Source organism: Eublepharis macularius, chromosome 3, assembly GCF_028583425.1.
Source record: "Eublepharis macularius isolate TG4126 chromosome 3, MPM_Emac_v1.0, whole genome shotgun sequence".
Taxonomy (NCBI): domain Eukaryota; kingdom Metazoa; phylum Chordata; class Lepidosauria; order Squamata; family Eublepharidae; genus Eublepharis; species Eublepharis macularius.
This window is the reverse complement of record NC_072792.1, coordinates 17,457,164-17,473,969: the sequence shown is the minus strand read 5'-3', so window position 1 is coordinate 17,473,969 and position 16,806 is coordinate 17,457,164.

Sequence of the window (16,806 nt, the reverse complement as noted above, 5' to 3'; positions counted from 1 at the left end):
ATGATCAACAGGAGGCATTGGATTGTAATAAAAAATGGCATCCTTTTACAGTCCACCAAACCACTGGAAACACATTAAATGGTTTAATAAGGCTTCCAGACTAAGGGTGCTTTTTTGGGAATATATCCCAAAGAATAACATGAGACTTCACATAGACTTGTTTAGGATTGCTTCTTAAATTACAGCTTTTCATATACCAATGATAATAATATTTGACTTATATACCGCCCTTAAGGACAACTTAACACTCACTCAGAGCAGTTTACAAAGTGTGGTATTATCCCCACAACAATCACCTTGTGAGGTGGGTAGGGCTGAGAGAGCTCTGAAAGAGCTGTGACTGATCCAAGGTCATCCAGCTGGCTTCAAGGGGAGGAATGGGGAATCAAACCTGGCTCTCCAGATTAGAGTCCTGCTGCTCTTAACCACTTTATGCACATGTAAAATGCTTATTGCTTGAGTATCTATTTCTCAAGCAAATCAAAGGCCCACATAAAAGTATGATCTGAGAATGGTGGAAGGAAGGGAAAAGGTAAGAAAAGTTGCATGGTAAAACAATGAACAATATTCCAACCTCCTAATCCTCTCCAGCTCATCTGATTAACCCTAAATGTATGTAATCTCATGAACAGTTCCATTCGAAGAATAGTTACACCTTTGTAAATTCATTGAAGACAATGGGTCTGCAATGGTATAACTCTGTTTAGCACTGAACTGTAAACTACCTTACATTTACAGCAATGTGTCCTGGAGTCCGATGGCTCTGAGCGAAAAAGAGAAGGTAAGAAAGGGAAAAGAGACTAAATCATAGTTAAAAAGGGACTGTGGATGAACGAGAAAAGAGGAGGAAATTGCTGTTGAGAAGACATGAAAGGCAACTGTTGAAGAAGTGAAGAAAATGAGACGGCTATTAAATAAGAGAATGGAGAGAGAGAAAAAGCAGAACTGTGCCTCGCTTTGAACCTCTTCTATCTTTTTCTTCAATCGGAAATATTTTCTCAGAAATGACAGAGGTAGGCATGAAATTCTTTCATACTGATAATCACCCAAATATTACCCAGTCGTGTCCTGGGGACAACAGTACCAGATTCTTCCAAAACAAACTTCCAAAATATGCACATTGCTCATAAACAACCACCAGCTGTGCCCAGCTGTGTTCAGTATTTTTCTTGATCCTGGCAAAGGCACGTTCCCCAATTTTTACTTTTATGGTGTATCTCACTATGCAGAAGAAGCACACAATTGCATCTCAACCCCGCCCCACTAATTAGGGAAATGAACCTGGGACTTTATGCATGCCGAGCAAATGTTCTACCACTTGACAGCAGCCCCTCCCCCTTAACACATTTAATTCATTCACCTATCGCATTTTTGATAGTGTATAAAATTATAGTGTGCGCCAAGGCCCACCAAAAATATCAGAAACTACCTGCAGATGCATGGATAAACTGCATAACTGTAATGTAGCCCACGTGACAGTCAAATAGCAATACTTATATATGCACTCTAACAAATTACCCATGGTTACACCAATATTCTCATTATTCATCTAGGCATGACTTAATTGCCTATGCACAATTTCTATAGACTTTCATCACTCCTGCCCCAAATACTTACAATAAGCCTGTCACTGAGAGGATTTATCTAAATTCATGTTCTATATTTAATGAGTTTTGAAGTCCTTTTTTGTTGCGCAGAAGGACTCTTCAGATTATCAATTATTACGTGGCAGTGACAAGTGGAACTTGGATTTATTTTTTAAAGCATATATTTAAAAAAAAAAGACTTATGCCTTCATTCACACCAAATCACCTATAGTTAGTGTCCGGGGTCTGAGGCACAGCCCCCAGACATACTGGGAGGAGGGGATGGGAAACAGCCGGGAGACAGCTACCCAGCCACCCCAGCGAACACTCAGATCCAGAACTCGCCAGCAACAGAGGGAGGAAAAGAGACACCCAAGCCTCAGAGGGTTAGATGGGGCAGGTGGAAGCCAGCTAGCCCCACCTTCAGGTGGGAGGCTAGGAGCCCAGGCAGGGAGAGTGAGGACAACCAGGAGGGGACCTGACCAGAGAGAGAAGGCACAAGAAGTGGGGACAGTCAGCCATCAGCAAGCCAGCCAGTAATCTTACTGGCAGTGGAAGAAAGGCAGCAAAGGCAACACAGGGCTGCACCCCAACCTGCAGGCAGGCTAGAAGGGTTTAGACAGAACCAGATGAGGCTGGGAGCAAAACATCCACAGGTGGGGCTGCCTGCAGCAATCAGCAGAGAAAGCCCAGCAGCCAGCAAAGAAGGTGCAGGTGTGGCTGCCCAGAACAGCCAACAAGGCAACCACAGGTGTGGTTGCCTAGGACAGCCAGGGCCATGGCTAGAGGGCTGGGGGTGTGGTTGGCAGGTGGAGCCAGGAATGGATGAAGGGATATAAGGAATGTTCACCTACAAGGCATGATGGTGAATTAGGAGCAGGAAGTGAGAGAAGAAGGACAAATTGGGTTGTGTAGGAGTGTGGTAGAGTTTAGGAGAGTGAGAGAGGAGATGGAAGGAAGAAGAGTGAGGGAGATGAAGTGGAGGCTTTGGAAGGCGAGAAGTAAGGAGAGGCAGCTGGGACTCTGTCAGGTTGAGCAGACCTGTGAGTGGACTGAGAGGGAGTGAGGGTGATGTATATCCCCCCTCCTTCCACAGAGCGAGAACCTGCACCATCCCTGATGGCCTCCCAGAAGCAAAGTCAGGCTCATGGGTGCATGGCATAGTGGTGCTCAGGGCAGAACCTGACAGTTAGTATTCTAAATCCAATCCATACTGCTGCATGTGTGACAATGATCACCATATTTGGACAAAGCCAACAATCTCTGGGTCTTTCCCACCTGTTTATTCTTTGTATCACTTCTCATACCTGCCAGATTTTTCCCATTGGTGACCAGGCTGATGAAAGGAAATGATATCAATCTGTATTCACCCCAAATCTGGCCTAAGGAATTTGCTTAGCAGTCAAAGGTTGTTTTTGAAACTGGCCAGAGCAAATCAGGTGGCAGGTCTTGACCCCTCACCCCCATAAAGGTTTCCAAATCAAAAATGCTTCTCAGTTTAAGGAACTTCTTTTGCTGCTGATGGACCACTACCACTTTCCGGACTCATTGCTTTTGTCCAGTTTGACAAGACTGGGCTTGTCAATTCCAGGTTAGGAAAGTCCTGGAGATTTAGGGGCACAGCCTTTGGAGGCCAGGATTTGGGAAGGGAGGGTTATCGACAGGGTATAATGCCACACAGTCCAACCTCCAAAGCAGCCATTTTCTCCAGGGCAACTGATCTCTGTAGTCTGGAGATCAGTTTTAATCCTTGGAGATCTCAAGGATCCACCTGAAAGGCCCGTTCAAGAAATCTCAGTATTCACAACACACACCAAACAGCATGAAATATTGCTTTTGTGCTGCTAGAGGAATGTGTAAAAGAAGCACACTGAAATTCCTAAAATATTAGCTGATGGGCTAACTTTTCCACGCTATGGTCATGATCAGCTAGTTGCCTCCAGGAACTCTACTGTTAGGAAGTTAACAACCCTCCCCACTAGTTGTCAATGACTTGTCATATCTGCCCAGAACAATTTGTCCTGCACTTCTTCCTAGAAGCTCAGATCAGTCCCTGCCCTTATTTAATCCTCACAACTACAACCCTGTAAGGTAGATAATGCAGAGAGAAAAAGTCCAGCCAATTTGGTGTAGTGGTTAGGAGCGGCAGGAGTCTAATCTGGAGAATCAGGTTTGATTCCTCACTCCTCTGCTTGGGTCAGTCACAGCTCTCTCAGAGCTCTCTCATCCCCACCCACCTGACAGGGAGATTGTTGTGGGGATAATAATGACATACTTTGTAAACCACTCTGAGTGGGCATTAAGTTGTTCTGAAGGGCAGTATATAAATCAAATATTATTATTATATATCTAACATGTGACATGCGTCCAGTTGAGTTGGGGGCTCCTTGGCCCAATTCACAGTTGCATGCACATCAGAGGACTCACCTCAAAATAATGTCCATTGCTTGTTGCAGCTAAGAGCACTGGGGGGAGGGGATTCCCCAGTCAGCTGGAGGACCCTCCAACCCACCTTCTGTTACTTGTCATGTAGAGTTGGACCCATAGTACCTGCCCCAATTTAACCCTGGAAGCTTTATGGCAGAGTGGACCCCGGGGCCCGAGCCTACTCCAGCAAAAACTGGGGTGGCTCTTTCTTCTAACAAGTGGTATCCAGAGATACACTTCCTCTGAACCTGCAGGTTCCATTTGGCTATCAGTGCTAATGTGCGTGTACTGTATCATCAAGTCACAAGAGCCAGTTTTGTATAGTGGTTAAGAGCAGCAGGACTCTAATCTGGAGAGCCAGGTTTGATTCCCCTCCCCTCCACTTGAAGCCAGCTGGGTGACCTTGGGTCAGTCACAGCTCTCTCAGCCACACCACAGGTTGTTTGTTGTGTGGATAATAATGACATACGTTGTAAACTGCTCTGAGTGGGTGTTAAGTTGTACTGAAGGGCAGTTTATAAATCAATTGTTGTTGTTATTAATATTTTTCTGACTTATGGTCAGAATGCCCTGCAGAATCCATGAACTTGTCTAATCTGTTTAGTCTAAGCCAGAAGCCGCAACCAGATTTTATGGCCGTGGATTAGTTATGTAGTTGTTGAAGCAGAGTTTTCTTTTGCTTGCCCTGAATCGACTGCCAGTCCATTTCATTGGGTACCGCTGAATAAGATTGTTTCCAAAGTGTTTCAAGTAGCAAACTGCTTTCTTACCCAACTTCACTGAAGCCTGAAATCCAAGTTTATTGGGGAAAGCATCCTGACAGCCAAATCTTGATCGAAACAAATTCATTTCCCCCCTGCCCAGTATTTGCTGTGAATAAATGCAGTCTTCACTGAGTATACTAATAAAACTCAAGGAGAGGGGAAAATTCAATCCCAGGATGAGACCAAGGTCAAAAACATGGCTCTGCATCCTTTTATTTATTTAGACGCAGATGAGCCAAAGAAGGCTGACTGTTTTTGTTTTCTTTTAAAAACAGGATATGTATTTGTTCAAGGCATTTTCTTAAGGATTTAGGCCTTGGACAACTTTTATTTACCCAAAAGCATTTTTAAAACTAAAAACAAACCTTTGCAATGATATCTGGCCACACTCCATTGACACAACAGATGCTCCACACCGGTCCGTAGTTTGGATCCCACGGAAGGTTTTCCCATGCATAACAGTCCTTATGCAAGTAAAAGCTATTAGATCCCAGCTATCTTTTCTGCACAGGCTCTGCCAGCACAACTTTCTTAAATGGGGTATATTCAGGGTTGCTGAGAGGACCACTGGCCAGTTAGTCATAGCACATATTGTCCAGGTCTTGCAACATTAGTAGGTCAGCATTAAAGGAATCCTTAGCAGAATCAAGCAGATGGTGTGTCGTTGTGGTTTGGAAGATATCTGCATTCTGTTATGAGAGCTGCTGTAACATAGTGGTTAAGTGGTTGGGCAGTGAATCAGCACTCTGCTGGTTTGACTCCCACTATTGCCCATGAGCCCAGCAGGGGGCCTTAGGTAAGCCATTCCTCTCAGCCCCAGCTCACCAGCTGTATCGTGGGGATAATAACAACATTGAGTGGGCACCCATCTGTCCAGAAGAGGGGTACATAAGCACAGATTTTTTTATATAAGTTGCTATAGCATAGTGATTAAGTGATAGGGTTGCAACTAGACATGGGCACGAACAGAAAAAAAAATGAACACGGTGTTCGTTGTTTGTTGCTATCCACGAACAACGAACAATGAACATTGACGAACAGGACCTGTTCACAAACATGTTTTTTGTTCGTGGGGGCCAGCAGGCTCTCCTCCAGCCATCAAGATCCCTACTGCACCACTCCCAGAAACCCTACCTGAGCAGGCAGCAGGAAATGTACCAATAATAAATAATAGCTTGGCCCCAGAGCCTGGCAGCAGCCCTGGAACCTGAAGGGGTAGATCCCTATCACACTGCTCCCAGAAACCTTACCTGAGCAGGCAGGAGGAAAGGTACCAGTAATAAATAATAGCTTGGCCCAGAGCCTGGCAGCAGCCCTGGAATTTGATGGGGTAGCTCCCTATCCCACCACACACAAAGAAAATTCAAGCTCCATTGCACTCTCCCTGTCTCTCTCTCAAAATGCCAACAACAAATGTCTCTCACTCTCCACTGTCCACATAGTTATTTATGTTGAATTTTACCTCAGAAATTTTCAACCTCTGGCTTCACCTGACCTAATTAGGGCCAAGCTACACATGACGAAGGACACTTGAACAGTAAGTGGATTGAGTGGAGGGCAAGTGAACAGGGAGAAATACACTTGCCGTTCAAGTGTCATTCGTCATGTGTAGCTTGGCCCTTAGTTACAGTTTAAAACTTTAAAAATGCCTCTGGTGCCCTTTCTGTGGTTTAAGGATGAGGGAATGTCATAGCATGCTTTAAGGATGAGGAAGGATTTGAGCAAAAAAGTTTACTGACCGCAAACTGGAAGAACATCCTTACAAATTAGGACTGCGTGGTGGGCATATTTACCATATTCTCTGGACACGTATCTTTCCTCCCACTCCTTCGTTGCTCATGGCGGGTTCAATCTCTGACTGGCTTGCTGCAGATACATATTGTTCACACCAATGGCACTACTTGCACGTCTCATGCTCAGCTAATGGAGCCCTGCAAAGGACATGAGAGCCATCACTGGCAATGAGATGCAACCAGTGATACCAGCAAGACTGATGCCACTCCCACCACACCTTCTCACCACACCTGCCAGCATTAGGTTTTGGCACAACTTCCCATACCTCATTGTGCTGTACATGTAAGTTATGCAACAATACTAGATGGAACGTATCCGGCTTCTTGGTAGGATCTCATGAATATGAATGAAAGGTTTTGTGGTAATCACTGAAATAAATATATTTTGATTAATTTTATTCATTTGCTTGCAATAAGACTCATAGAGAGAGTTTGGGAGCTGGGGAGGGGGGGTGCTTTCCCACGGATTTCATTCTCTCCTGACTTTCTCCATCCTCCAGATGTCTCTTTAGGTGACCCAGTGCCAACCAGGCTGCAGGCAAATGAATAAAAAGAATCAAAATGAACTGGATAGGTTTGTTCAGTTTGACATCCATTCATTCATTTTCAAAGGAATACAAATGAAAGGAGGGGGGTAATATTTTTCAATAGTTTTGAAATGAATGCAGATCCCTGAAATAGAGCACTGGAGCACTAAACAAGAAGTTATAGCATCCCATAGCTACATTTCAAATGCCCCTGTAATGGAGCGCCACCTACATGCAAACCTGGCCCTTGAATTCATGGTAGCTGAGGGCCAAGCTACACATGACGAATGACACTTGAACGGCAAGTGGATTGAGTGGAGGGCAAGTGAACAGGGAGAAATACACTTGCCGTTCAAGTGTCATTCGTCATGTGTAGCTTGGCCCTCAGTGAGACCAATTTGGTGGTTGGTGGGCAGGTCAGCTGTACATGGATGAAACTCTACATGGACAAACATATGTGATGTAATGAGCATCAGGAGGACTCTAATCTGGAGAGTCAGGTTTGATTCCCCACTCCTCCACTTGAAGCCAGCCGCTTGGGTCAGTCACAGCTCTCCCAGAGCTCTCTCAGCCCTACCTACCTCACAGGGTGATTGTGGGGCTAATAATAACATAATTTGTGAACTGGGCCATTTCCACACTGCTTACCTTCCCTCGGAACAACCCCAAACATCGTGCAAAAACAGCGGAAGATTGCGTTTTCTCGCACAAGATTTGCACATCGCGTAAATCTCGCATGAGAAAACATGATCTTACATGGTTTTTGTGCGATGTTCTGGGTCATTCCAAGGGAAGGTAAACAGTGTGGAGACGGCCCTGCTCTGAGTGGGCTCTGAGTGGGTAAGTTGTCCTGAAGGGTGGTATATAAGTCAAATGTTGTTGTTGTTACTATTAACGGAAGTCATGTTATGTTCACCCATGCCCCCAAGCAGATATGAACGTGTGTAAGGGGAGCTGGTGCCTACTAGCTTGCACCCAGCTTCATACAGGTCAATTATCCAGAATACAGCTTCTGCATACAGGGACTTACACTTGTTGGCTACATGCAAATCTGGCCCTTGAATTCATGGTAGCTGAGTGGGGAGATATGTTTATGTTTGTCTGACTTGCTAGTGCTTGTCTACCAAGCAATGAAAAAGCTGAAGGAGATCATAAGTGAAAGCAGGACAGAATTGTCCCAGGCCTACTTTCCACAGGAGTAGACATGTTTAAGGGCAGAGGGGTCACTAGGCCGCAGAATGCTAGATGCTTTCCACAGACTGTGGATGCTTTCCACAGACAGGCAACTGTGTTAACACTGAGGATCCAGTTTGGACTGGAGACCTATGAAATATTTAACCTAATTGATAATTGAAGCTTCATACTATAAAAAGATAATGCTAAAATTATTAATATTTTATAAAACTAGACACCCCCAGATTTCGGATACAGTCTCTTTGACACACCGTATTCCTACTCCCCCCTGCAAAAAGCTATACTATCATCGAACTACAAGAAGACAGTGGTGAAAAGAAGCCAAGGGAGAAATGATAATTAGAGAGCTCTACAGAAGTGGATGGATCATCTCCAGATTGCATCCTCTGGAGTCCAGAGGAATCGAACTGTTGGGGTGGATCTTTAAGAAATCCGATCATCACTACTAAATATACATAAAGGTGCACGCTTATGAATTATGCACACCTTTGAATTATGCATAACTGTTTTTCTTCAAATGTACTGGCAAAAAAACGTGCCCAGATATTTGCCATGCTAGGATATATAGACTGATCCTGTCAATTGCAGAAGTAAAAGGAATTCTTAACTTGAGAATTTATTGGTTCAATTTGAGCCATGTTGTCCCAATTTTTTTTTATGGCTCAGGAGTTATCATTGACCAATAAAGATGTTCAGTTCCCAAACATTCGAGAGGCAAGCAGACAACTATGTTTCTATTCTGCAGCACTGAAATCCTGCTGGTCCTTGTTGGTCTTTGTTTTTTTATGCCTTTGTTTCTACCTGTTAACCGTGTTCACACATTACAGTGAACGTATGTACATCCTGGCTGCACATTCATATATCTGTTTGTAAGAAACAACCACCATGCATTCACTTTAGAAATGAAACTGGAGGGCCAGTACCTGGATAAACGTGGGGTTTGTATCACATGTTCAGCTGTACACACATTGGTTGTGATTTGAGAATTAGAGCCAAGCTATGAATTAGACTTTCCTGGCAAGTGAACAGACTCACATATATTCCTCCCTGTTCACGTGCTCTCCACTTAATCAAGTGGAGTGCAAGTGAATGGCAAGTGAACAGGGAGGAATACACGTGAGTCTATTCACTTGCCACACAAGTGTAATTCATCACTTGTAGCTTGGCTCTGAGGGCCAAGCTACAAGTGACAAATGACACTTGAATGGCAAGTGTATTTCTCCCTGTTCACTTGCCCTCCACTCAATCCACTTGCCAGGCAAGTGTCATTCGTCATGTGTAGCTTGGCCCTTAGTCAACATACAATCAAGTGTACACCGTACAATAAAATTGGTTAGTCTTAAAGGTGCTACTGGACTCTTTTTGATTTTGCGACTACAGACTAACACGGCTAACTCCTCTGGATCTATGACCGTATATAGATAGAACATTTGGTTCACCGTGACTTGTAAACAGAACTACTGTGGATATCATTCTTTACATTTGCATTGAGTAATGCTCATATTACATTCAACGCAACTACAGCCAAACGTATGATTGAAACCACACATTTATCCAGTTGATGGCATAGGGTTACCAACTCCAGCTTGTAAAATTTTAGGATCCTGGGGAGAACATTTGGGAAGGGGAGAGAGCTCAAAATGGATGGGATCCTATAGATTCTATCCTCAAAAGCTACCATTTTCTCCAGGGGAACTGAGCTCTGGAGATCTCTGTCATCAGGAGATCTCCAGCCACCGCCTGGAAGTTGCCAAACCTACATCCTTGTGGAGTCTGAGGGCCAAGCTACAAGTGACGAATGACACTTGAACAGCAAGTGGATTGAGTGGAGGGCAAGTGAACACTGAGAAATACACTTGCCGTTCAAGTGTCATTCGTCACTTGTAGCTTCGCCCTGAGGTTCATATAGCTAGAGTTGTGGTGTGTAAGTTCCCCAAATCCAGGTCACATAATTGCAAATCATGTAAATCCTGGCCATTTTCATACTGCTTACCAGCCACGGAAGATTGTGCCGAGCTTCCGGAACGACAGCATCTTCCTGGCGCTATTTCACGCGAGAACTGCAAAATCATGCCAGGAAGATGCTGTTGTTCCGGGAGCTCGGTGTGATGTTCTGTGGCCGGTAAGCAGTGTGAAAACAGCCCTTGGCTAATTATAAAAAATGAGCACATTAATTGTTGTCTCACCTATCAGTTGCTCTGAATCACTCCCCCCCCCCCCCAAATCGTAGGATACCTCTCTCTGGCCATTTGTTCAAGCCTGGATTTATCCAAGCTCCCTTCTGGGACAACAGCAATGCTCTTCTGGGTGAGAAAAGGATGAGCTTTAGACTTGCTGCTCCAACAGTACATAGCTGTGTAATTAATATGCAAGGAGCACTTCCCATCTGCAAGTTCTTGTTCACTGTTCCCCCAGGTATTTCACCCTTGATGGTTAAATACTAAACATGTATGCACACAGCTTTATTTATTGTGTGTTGCCTTTGAAGAAACACAATAACCCCCCTCCAGGCTGGATCCTCTCCATGAGGGTTCAACATTCCTAACCATGACATTCCTGCTTCCCCTTTGGATCTCCAGGTTGCACAAGGGAACGTAGGAGATACCCTTTTCTTCAGCACTGAGAGGGATACTAGCCAGTTGGGAAGACAGGGCCAAGCTACACATGACGAATGACACTTGAACGGCAAGTGGATTGAGTGGAGGGCAAGTGAACAGGGAGAAATACACTTGCTGTTCAAGTGTCATTCGTCATGTGTAGCTTGGCCCTGAGAACTGTCCTGTGTTTTGCTTGAACAATGAGACTTTCCCTCACCACCATGCCAGCCCTGCTTCTTTCACTCTTTCCTCTCAGGGCCCCTTTGTCAGGCTGCTTCATCTGCTTCTCTAATACCACCTGCCCCTGAAGGCCTTCTTCTCATGGTCTTGGAGAGAAGGAAGTGCAAGGATGGAAATGCTAGCCAGGCAAAAAGGCAGCGCCATGCTCAGGTTTCTCCTTTGTTATATTCTTTCCTTGTTCTATGTGAAATCAGTTGGGGGTTTCGGGAACTGGTAGACTTCCTAATTGCCTGGGCCCACAGAGAATTTCCCACCCCCAGAACCCAATTTCCTGCTCTTGAAAAATTGAGGAGTGGGAGAGAAAAAATGGCCTCCATAGTGACACTCTAGGGATTTTCCCAATCTCTATGGTCTTTACCATAGTGACCAGGGAAAACTCCTAGAGGGTCACCTGGAAATATATCGTCCCCAAATTGCACCCTCCATAGGCACCACCCACCAAATCTCCTGTCATTTGCCTAGGTAGTATTGGGAATCCTCGGTACCATTCCAGGCTACTTACTGGACATCACTCACTTTAGGGTTGTTCCTCTTCAATGACCCTCATAGGGGGTGGTAGTTTTTTCTCTCATTCAAAGATGATGATGATCAACCAGGTTGACTATATATCATTAATATATGTCAGTCTTAGCAAACCTAAAATATATGAGAGACTCAATTCAGGATTTGCTTAATTAATTTCTCTGTTACACTCCACTTTCATGTAGCCTGCCTATTTGTGCATATTCATCTGTCCTTGTGATACAAGGTTCTTATTTTGGGAAGGTGTTAATTATCTGGAGGGAAAAGCTTCTGGACTTAAAAATAACTGTTCTTATTCAGCGGATATATTTCTGGCACTAACAATTAATAGGCACTAAAGCACAAAACTAGACAGGATGACCAAAGACACTTTTGATAAAGCATGAGGATTTTAAAACCAAGAGGGTTACACAGCAAAGGTTGCTAAACTCTCACCCGGAAGATGTAAGCTTAGGTATTCTCCAATCTCATTTTTTCAGGCAAGCTAAATGATATAACTGATCTCGGCTGGAAGAAATCTAGTGTTACCAACAGGCATGGATAAAATTGTCCTACTCCTTTTGTAAAGGTTTAATGTGAGGAAATGGGCAGCTGAAACTTTTCATGGCATGGAGATAATACTAACATTCGATTTATATACCACCCATCAGACAACTTAATGCCTACTCAAAGCGGTTATAAAGTGTGCTATTATGATCCTCAAGACAATCACCTTGTGAGATGGGTGGGGCTGAAAGAGCTCCAAGAAACTGTGACTGACCTAAGATCAAACCCAGCTCTCTGAACAACATCACCTGGTAAATAAGATCCCATTAAGCTTCTATTAAAAGGACACAACATTCTGAACACACATGATATTGCCTTATACTGAATCAACTGTTGGTTCAATAACAACAGCAACAACAATAACAATATTCAGTTTACATACCGCCCTTCAGGACAACTTAATGCCCACTCAGAGTGGTTTAAAAAGTGTTATTATTATCCTCATGACAATCATCCTGTGAGGTGGGTGGGGCTGAGAGAGCTTCGAGAGAGCTGCGACTGACCCAAGGTCATCCAGCTGGCTTCAAGCAGAGGAACAAACCTAGTTCTTCAGATTAGAGTCCTGCCGCTCTTAACCACTACACCAAACTGGCTCAGTATTGTCTGCTCAGACTGGAAGCATCTCTCCAGGTCTCCAGATCTCAGGCTATCTGGCCATTTCTTCTGGTGGTGCTGGGGACTGAACCCAGGACATTCTGCATGCCAAGCAGGTGCTCTACCACTGAGCCACAGGGAAAATACTAGGACATTGCATTTGGCAATGCTAAATACACTTGCCATGGAATACTGGTAGTGTGCATGCGGTGGAATCAGGGACCCACAGGCCTCACCTGCACTCTGTTTGTGCTCTTGAAACTTCACTCCATTTGATGGGGGCACACCTGGGCTTAAAGATATGTGCCTGGTACTATCATGTATTGTTTGAGACATGCGCACTAAAGCTTTGCGAGACACTTATGCATGATTGCTATGCCGAAAATTAAGGATGATCATTAATCCTCTGCTAATTCCTTTGAATTTTCCACTGACAATTGTGTCAGTCCACCTAATTACCAATACTCTACGAAAATTTGAGCTCATTTTTAAATGTTGGGAGGAGCAAAGCATGTCCAAATTCTCTTTGCTGATATAGGTAGGGTTACTAACTCTGGATTGGAAAATTCTTGGAGATTTAAGAGTCACTCTAAATGTTACTTCTTTTCGTCACAGAGCCAACTCATGCTCTGCGCAGTTAACACAGCAGCTCTTGGGAATGGCTTCTGTAAAAAAGGAGAGCTCAAATTGGCTTGGAAAGCTGATGCCGGGGAGGGAGAACTTCTGCCTTTCTCCCAAGCTTCCCCCACCCCCACTTTTCCCACTTCTACTGTGACACCTACACAAAATGCCTCCATATGGCTCCATGGTGAAATCATAGAAGAAGTAATGTCTATAGTGGAGCCTGAGGGTGGTAGGCTTGGTATGGGAAGGGACCTCAGTGGGATATAATGCCTCACTCCAAAGCTGCCATTTACTCCAGGGGAAGTCATATCTGTCGTCTAGAGATCAATTGCAATTTCAAGAGATCTCAAGGCCTCACCTGAATGTTGACAAAAGGCCTCACATTCCTGTCTTCTAACAAGAAAGTAATAATGCTATGTGGATCAGCACCGATATCATCCTTTGAGTGTTCAAAATTATTTTCATGCATTAGTGGGGTAATTCAACCCAGTAGATTGCACTGGTGTCATCATTTCTAAAGTCAATATTATTCTATAGATGAGCCCGAAAACAGCTTTGCTAAGGTCACCTATGAAGTTCGTGGCAGAGGTAAGATTGGAACTTGTGACTTTCTGTTTCACAGGGCAGCAGCTTTGCCATCATACTGCCCTAAGTATTAACATTTCTCAGCCCACACCAAGACAAGAGGAGATCGGTCTACTTTTCACCATCAAAGAATGGGGTGATTAATTTGACTATTGGGCTATACCATTTTAGACTACAGGTAGGGTCTCATGTAGCAGATTTTTAAAAAGATATCTACAGATAGATAGCATGGTGTAAAGTCGGAGCTCTGTGTTAGAGGCTGATGACCCTCTACTATTACTTTTGGGAGCTACAGTCCAAAGGGGAGGGGGGGATGCCATAAAGAAGAATGTTGATAAAGCTTCAGGATATCACCAGGGGATCAGTGACCATGGGAAGGGGGGTGAGGCAGACCCATAGCTTAAGGCCAGGAAATGCTTGATTGCTTGTGACAGTCAGATGGTTGCAGAACCTCACATGGCATTTGTGACATGCAGCACACTAGCTGTCATGGGCTGGGCTAGCCCAAGCAGGGTGGTTCAAGTCCAAACCTTAAGACACATTGCTTCCACGCCCGGCAGTTCCTCCAGACTGGCTCTTATAGCCAGGCGTGGTTTTCAGCCAGTTGCTGGGGCTCCATCCTGATGCTACTCATCGTCACTCTCCAGCAGCTGGCATTGGCTCAAGAAGCGAGTGCTGCACCGTCTCTCCTGCAGTTCCAGTCTCTGGTGCTGCCTGCAGCGTTCATTGGGCATTGGTGAACCTGGGGGGTGGAGACTCTTGGCTGTGCTGCACCTGTAGAAGTCCCTGGCTGAGCTTCCCCTGTGGTATTGGAGCTAGAGGGTGCTGGTGTCTTATCTGCTGGCTGCAAGCTCTGATCAGCCAGCAGCTGTTGCTCCTGATTGCTGGCTTCTGATGAATCAGGGTTAGGGCTGGCTACACAGGGCTCCTCTTCTCCTGAGGAGTCCTGGCTGGCCACATGAGGCTCCTCTTCCCCAGAGGAGACCTTGCTCTGAGACTGGGCCACGACACTAGCCCTGTTTATAAATTACAGCAGGAGTTCTCAAACTTTTTTGGCTACCACCCCTTGGTTTAATTTCTGTTGCCCCTACCCTATCCTAATATATAAAAGGCTAACCGTGTTCCAGACAACTCACTTCCTATCCTGGCGCACCTCCAGTGTGCACTACAGTGTAGGGAAGCCCAGAAGAGGCAGCCTGTCCCTCTGAAAGCACACTGCACCAGGAAGCCCAGGGTGGGAAAGGACTAGAGCAGGTGGCAATGCCCTCCCCCTGCCTTCACCCAGGTGGGATCAGGAATGGAGCATGTAGCAATGCCTGCCCCCCACCTTCACCCATCTGGGATCAGGAGTAGAGCAGGTGGCAATTTCTGACCCCACCTTCACCCAGGTTGGATCAGGAGCAGAGCAGGGGCAATGACCTCCCCTGCCTTCACACTGCTGGGATCAGGAGTAGAGCAGGTGGCAATGCCAACCCTTCTTCACCCAGCTGGAATCAGGAGCAGAGCAGGTGGCAATGCCCATCCGCCACCTTCACCCAGCTGGGATCAGGAACAGAGCAGGGGGTGATGCCTGCCCCTCACCTTTACCCAGATGGGATCAGGAGTGGAGCAAGTGATGATTCACACCCTCCACCATCACCCAGCTGGGATCAGGTGAGGAGCAGGTAGCAATGCCCCCTTCCACATTTACCCAGCTGGATAAGGAGTAGAGCTGGTGGCAATACCCATCCCTGCCTTCACCCTGAAGAGATCAGGTGAGGAGCAGGTGGCAATGTCCACCCCCCACACCTTTACCTAGCTGATAACAGGAGTAGATTAGGTGAAATGCCTGCCCCTCACCATCACCCAGCATGGATCAGGACAGAGCAGGTGGCAATGCCTGCCCCCTTCCTTCGTCCAGCTCAGATCAGGAGCAGACCAGGTAGCATTACCTGCCTCTGCCTTCATACTGCTGGGATCAGGAGCAGAGCAGGTGGCAATGTCAACCCCTCTTCACCCAGCTGGAATCAGGAGCAGAGCAGGTGGCAATGCCCACCCATCACTTTCATCCCACTGGGATCAGGAATGAAGCACAGGGCGATGCTTGCCCCTTGCCTTTACTCCGGTCGGATCTGGAGTGGAGCAAGTGGCGATTCACACTTTCCACCTTAACCCAGCTGGCATCAGTTGAGGAGCAGGTGGCAATGCCCACCCTTGCCCACACCCAGATGAGATCAGGTGAGGAGAAGGTGGCAATGTCCACCCCCACACACATGTTTACCCAGCTGCTAACAGGAGTAGATTAGATTCAATGCCCGCCCCTCACCATCACCCAGCAGGGATCAGGACAGAGCAGGTGGCAATGCCTGCCCCCTTCCTTCACCCAGCTCGGATCAGGAGCAGAGCAGGTAGCATTACCTGCCTCTGCTTTCACCTAGCTGGGATCAGGAGCAGAGCAGGTACCAATGTCTGACCTTGCCTTCAGCCATGTTGGATTAGGAGTGGAACAGGGGGCAATGCCCACCCCTGCCTTCACTCAGCTGGGATAAGAAGCAGAGCAGGTGGCAATGCCTGCCCCCTTCCTTCACCCAGCTGGGATCAGGAACGGAGCTGATGGCATTTCCTGCCTCTGCCTTCATCCAGCTGGGATCAGAAGAGCAGGTGACAATGCCCGCCTCCTGCCTTCACAAATTTTGGGTCAGAAGCAGAGCAGGGGGCAATGCCTGCCCCCTTGCCAGCACTTGGACTGGTTCAGGAGTGGAGCAGGCAGAAATGTCTGCCCCCATTCACCCAGCTGGGATCAGGAGTGGAGTAGGTGGCAAGGTCTG